Below are 6,379 nucleotides of genomic sequence, written 5' to 3' on the forward strand. Positions count from 1 at the left end.
TAACGTAATAAAATACGCGAATTTCAATCAAATATACGAACAAAAAATTTACTTGTATTAACAATATACATATATACATATATATATACACACGTAGGCCATATTCCAAAGTAGTATCTCGTTCATTTAAAATGCACGATGCGAATTCAACGTTCCTTCCCCTCCACCATTTTAATTCTCGTGCACGCGTTGCATCGTGCCATAGTCCACGTAATATTAAATTTTGATTTCGTACGAGTACTTACGTCTACCGAAGGATGTTTCTCCCGAACGTTTCAAGGCCGTCTTTGCGCGCGCATGTTTTAAAACCTCTCTTCTTCTCATCATATCCTCCTCCTCCCCCTCCTCCTCCTCCTCCTCCTCCACCATCACCGATCGGAAATTGGAAAGTTACCTATCGCCGAGACACGTTTTCTTTTTACAAAAAAAAAAACAAAAGAAAAGGAAAAAGAAAAAGGTTGCGAGAAAGCATAATAACAAAAAAAAAAGAAAAAACCACCACCTAAATCATCCTTCCGCGTGTCTGCACGATCGGCGGAACCGTTAAGAAAGAATAAGACTCGTCTCGTAGTCGTTTGAAAGAAAGAAATAAAGAAAAGTATCTGTGTCTGTCTGTCTATCTGTCTGTGTGTCTGTGTAAGGGGATAATTTTGAGAAAAATTATCTCGGCAAATGAGAATTATCTTACACACTCAGTGAACAACATCAAACAAGCAAGCAAGCAAGCAAGTAACGTTGTAATATAATTATGATTTCTCGTTACGCCAAATAAAAATTACCGTACGATGGTAAATGGTAAAGGGGAGATCAAAAGAGGGTTGGAGGGGGAGAGGGGAGTGAGTTTGCATGCGTGTGCAAGTGTGTGTTTGAGTTTACCACACTTTTCGAATCATATTCTCGCGATTTTCTTTTCGATCACGAATCTTTTTCGATATAACAGCGTTCGAGGTGAAACTGAGTAAAAGAAAAAATTAAATTAACAAAGAAAGAAAACAAAAACAACAACAACAACGAGAAGAAGAAAAAGAAGAGAATGCAAGTAGCGTCGTCCTCTTAGTCGTCCTTAGTCGTAGCCGATCGACAAACACCGTTGGAGCAAGCGTTGAAAAGGCGAGGCCCCTCATCAAGGGTCGTAACTCGTGAAATAATGCGACGAGGAATTCGCGGGGACGTAATTCGACGAGCAACGGTGATTCCGAAACTGCCGGATGATCATAAGACGGGACCGATCGAAATCTACCATTTAGGTCGCTTACTATCGACCAAAAATGACCAACCAACCGACCACCACCCTCCCCTCTTCGATTTCGAATAGCGTATATGAGATGATTTCTTCCATTTTTTTTCTTACCCCCCTCCAGCCCCCCACCCCAAATCGCTCAGGACGCCCGGAAGCTCCACTTGAATTTCGCAGCATTCTCCTGGGGCCCCATATTCCTTCTTTAATATTTCCCGTACTTAATTCGATGATTATATTTCCGAGATGAAAGAATGAGAAATAATTCGATCGTATGTGATCACGAATTTTAAACAACAAAAATCAAATAGTTTCTTTTTTAACGATCTTACATATGTTATTGTGTACAAAAAAATTTGTTTTAATAATTAATTATTCATGTGTATTTAGAGTTTTATTCAGAATTTTATACATTGCAACGTTATCGTTTGATTTCAGGTTTAATCGTAATACAAGTGATCATGACGTCGGCTAACGGTGCACCATTGAAATCAAGACGACAGGATTCCCCACCTATGTGGGTGAATCCTTGCGGACTTGCGGCAGAAGATTTCAACAGTGATCCGGAAATCGAACAATTGAAGGATTTCGATCTCGTATCGCAGATTATTGTACAATTGCAAACAGCATTGTCGCACACCTCGCTGTTTCGTGAAGATTTCGTAAGTATTGTATTATATATATACAAGTAGCTCTCCTAAAACACGGTTTTGATCTAACACGATTCATAAATTCAAACAATTCTCTTATATATTTTGTTATAACGCGATAAAAATTAACATCAATTCAAAAAATGTATTTTACAAACCATTGCAGAATTGCAACAGGATTTGATTTTTGTTTGAACATATTTACAAAATTAAATTACCTTCAAAAATAATGAATTCTGTGTCTAATATAGCACAGCATTTTTGAGGTTATACTTCTTTTGGCGCGTTTTGAAAAGTGAGGTTAGATACGACCGAAAAATCAACACCACGAAGTTGTTCGATATTTTCAGGTTATTGAGGTTATATTCGTTTTGGTACTGTAAAGAAGTATAACTTCTTACGTGTTTACATAAATACACATATCAGTTTTTTTTATTTTTGTAGATACTTTTATCTACCGTGTTATAGGAATGGTTTACTTGTATTATTGTTTTGATTATTTATTCGCATAAGATCTCGAACGTTAGGAAGAACGAAAATTTGTTCTCCTCCTTGTGAACGGTTAGTCCCAAAAAGTAAAGGCCCCCGACGGAAGATCAAACTCATCGATGGTTCGATAATTACCACCGTGACTTCTGCTTGTGGGATCGGGCATGAGCGGGGATAAGGGGGAACACCGAGCGGAAGGCAGTTATGGCAGTACTTCCGGCGGTACGGACGACGTCGATCGTTGGTTCTACGTGTCGTTGGCAAACACACGAAAGAGATCTCTCTACTTTTACTTATCGGAATCTATCAATGTTTTTCTGCTCTTCCGATTCTTGTCATTTCATTTCATCTTTTACCGATAATCTTTTCCTTTTCTTTAGAATCGAATTATTCATCATTCTCGTGCCAACTCGGATCGTTTTACTTTCCCATATTTTATCGTAACACTTCTCGATAATAATATTGTTTAATAGAAATTGAACAAGGTCAACCGATTTAGTGTTTTTTATTTTATATTACGGGATAAATTAATTAACGTAAAATTTACAAAATAAGTGTCAGATAAATAAACAATGGTCAGCAAAATATTTAGATAATATTTGAATTTGTATGATACGAATGCTGAGAAGCAAGAAAAATTGATAGATTACATTAATTAACAATTATTTTTACAATAATTAATGAGATACAAAATTTCATCTTAAATTAAATAAGTATTTTATTATTTGATATTATTTTCATTATAACCTGACGCAAACGAACGAACGAACAAAATAATAGGAAGAATTAGGAGAAGGCCTATCGAATAACAAATAGGAAGAATCCTTCCCAAAAAACGTGATTCATTATCTATCCAAACAACATACCTCGTTCCTTAAGCTTTCTCCACCTCCTCTTCATCTTCTTTCACAAAGTAAATCTGAAAAACAAGGATAGGCGTATTTTCGGGTAAACCGCAAAGTCACAACGAAACTGCGGTCAAACGTGAAACTATACTCTCTCTCTCTCTCTCTCTCTTCACCTTTTCATCATACATTAGCCTCGGTTCCCTCGATTTATGCATCATGAACACGCGTCCTCACGATTCCGGGTCTGTAACTGGACGTCCTTACGCTGTCCGACCCAATTCTCGGAGCCCTCGAGTTCGAAATCGATCTTATTTTTCGACACCTTCGCTTCCTGCTTCGAGAATTATATTCTTTTCCAAAAAATACACAGCTTCTTACGTAACTTTTTGATTTAAAAAACATTCACGATTATTATTATTAGTAGTTTCTCTCAAAAAGATATTCCAACGTGTCCAAATTTTAACAAGGAGAAACAGTTAACTTGACCCTTTGAATGTTACGAGCGCATATATGCGTCTAACAAAAACAATCCGTGTGTACTGAGAACACATATATGAGCTTATCAATTTTTTCCTCTACCTCTAACCCACCTTGATTCTAAATTCTTTTCTTTCTCATCAAAATAATTAAACATTAGCGAAAAAATCATTCAGTTTCTCCAACGATTGCAATTGTTAGGAGCTCTTCAAATGGCTTAAGAATAAGACAAAAAATTTAGTTGATTATTATCGCGGAATACCAAGAAAGTCGGATGATCTCAAGATGATCAGGTGTATGAAGAGAACAAGAAAAAAAAAAAGTAAGAACAGAGTGGGCAGGGGTATGCGAAAAAAAGTCAGCGCATTTCATGCACGACCACAAAGGGCGCTTACGCGAAGGCCTTGGTTCCGGCTGTGTGATTATGGCATGGGGAAAGGGTTGGTGGGGGATTCGAGGGGGTTTGAGGGTGGCAGGAGGGGGAGGGGAGGGGAGGATCAACAGCGGCGGTTCGAAACGCGTCGAAAGAGCCGCGTTACATCATCGGTACGACCGATACACGACACCGTTGTTTTCTAAGTCAGCGCATAATTCGATATCGAATTCGTTTCTGACTTTAGCAGAGAGGTTAGAAGTAGAAGAGAAGATTCAATTCGCCTAACCTTTCATTCTTTATTTCTACGTGGTGACTACTTCACGGGTGTAGGAAGACGCAGGTGCGGCTTTGACTGATAACGAGTTGCAGGCGACATACTGTCTGGTGGTCCACTGACGTCATCATTGCCAACTCGTCTTATCGTTTTTTCTTTTCTTGTTTTCTTTTTTTTTTTGAACAGAAGAGTAAGCGAGAAATAGATCTCGATTATTACGACGTAACACGATGATTGGAGAAATGCTAATGCGAATTAATTATGATGAATTATAAATAAATGAAACCCTTTTTATATCTGTCGTTTAGTCATCTGTCACGTGACAACGGTACTTTGGCGGGTACGGTCTGTAGAGTCACGTGATTGATAACATAACCTTTTAATATATCAAAACTCGCGCTATTTTCCGAAATTTATGCAGAATTTCTTTATCAATTATGCATTCGTAACAGTGTAATTGACATATCCAGTTGTATAGCATTGTTTTTTCTAATCAATTTTATATCGAGACACAAAGTGAATAAAATAATTAAACAACTTACAATTTAATGAGAATCACGCGAAAACAGTTGACCACCGATAAGGKTTTAAAGAAAAAAAAAATAGAAAATTATTCTATAAGATGCTAATCGAATTGAAAATGTATTGATTATAATACGGTTATGTAAAAAATGATCGAATTATCTATAAAAAAAAAATTCGTTATAATATAGAGAAAAGATCGATCGATAAAGAGATAGAAAAACAAAAGGAAAGGAAAGAAAGGGATTTAAGGACGTGAAGGTATCGGATAAAATATCGGAAGTGGAGGATTCCAATAAATCAGAATCGGAAGCTGGCTGCCCCCTCCTCCTCTCCCATACCGCGGACGGGACACAGCCATACGCCACAGTAATACACCGCCTGCATACTAAAGACAAGACCGGATATACAACGCGCCAGCGTATTCTACTACTTTCCTCGATATATACACCACGACATATATACCCCATAGCAGCAAGGTGCCTGCTGTTGCTGTTGCTGCTGCTGCTGCGTTTCTTGCATATCGACTCGTAGTCGTCGTCATTGTCGTCGTGTAAGGTTCCCTCCCGCTGACATATTTTCTCTTTGCGCGTGACTTTCCTTTCGTCTCGTCACACAACCACCACCTACTCATTCTATTATTCCCTCTCTTTCTATCTCACACACAAATGTGCACGTAGATTATTTCTTCCTCTTCATTCATTCTCGAAATAGGTCCAACAAATCTCGATCGGTGAGATTTTGTCTTCCTTTTTTCTTTTATTTTTTCGGTCAAAAATATTTGCCGAAATTTTTACAACTCGTAATAACCGAGTGGTAACGGATGCTTGAAAAAAAAAAAAAAGTAAAAGAGCAAATGAGAACGATCTAGAAGGTTAATTGATTTTGACGGGTTCCATCTATCTATCTTTTTCTTTCACTTATACTTAGACGAGTGGAACGCCTTATAGATCTCGATGAGGAAGAAGGGAAGACTGAATGAAAGAGTAAAAGAGATAGATACTGTTCGTTCTTACCTAGTCTAACTTGCCAGCCTACTACCTACTTCCTGTCAGTTTGCAGCCCGGTTTTACGATTATTCGTGCACCGGTGGTTGCCCGTTTCAGAGGAGAGAACTTTTACGAGTCACAAAAGAACCCGCGCGCCACGATTTTGCTCGCCGGCAAGTTGGTTGGTTGGTTGGTTGGTTGTTAGCAGCACCAGCAACAGCAGCAGCGACAATTCCTTTCTTCCTTTCCTTTTTTCTTCCTTCCTTCCTTCCTTCCTTCTCCTCCCTTCTCGTCTACCTTCCTTCCTTATGTTTTCCCTCTTCCCTCTCTCTTTATCTATCTTTTTTTATTTTTTTCTTTCTTTCTTTCTTTCTCTCATTCATGCTAGACTATCCGCGTCTCGTAGGAAAAGAACACTGTGTTCTCTCCGGTCCGGTGTAACAGTCGGCAACAGCAACAACGTCCGTTATAGCAAACTCAGAAATGTATTCGAAACTTAGGCTTATTCTTCCTTTTT

At 38.3% G+C, this 6,379-nt stretch overlaps 1 long non-coding RNA gene across 1 annotated transcript in view; it reads left to right on the forward strand.

The window, feature by feature from the left end:
* LOC106788986 overlaps positions 1 to 1,895 on the forward strand; it is a 74,468-nt gene extending 72,573 nt beyond the window's left edge. Inside the window, exon 3 of the long non-coding RNA XR_001381954.1 lies at positions 1,676 to 1,895. This is a non-coding gene — a long non-coding RNA (uncharacterized LOC106788986). The remainder of the gene's footprint in view (positions 1 to 1,675) is intronic.
* The last annotated feature ends 4,484 nt before the right edge of the window (positions 1,896 to 6,379 follow it).

The sequence above is a fragment of the Polistes canadensis genome, unplaced genomic scaffold, assembly GCF_001313835.1.
Source record: "Polistes canadensis isolate GaletaPanama2010 unplaced genomic scaffold, ASM131383v1 scaffold_159, whole genome shotgun sequence".
Lineage (NCBI taxonomy): Eukaryota > Metazoa > Arthropoda > Insecta > Hymenoptera > Vespidae > Polistes > Polistes canadensis.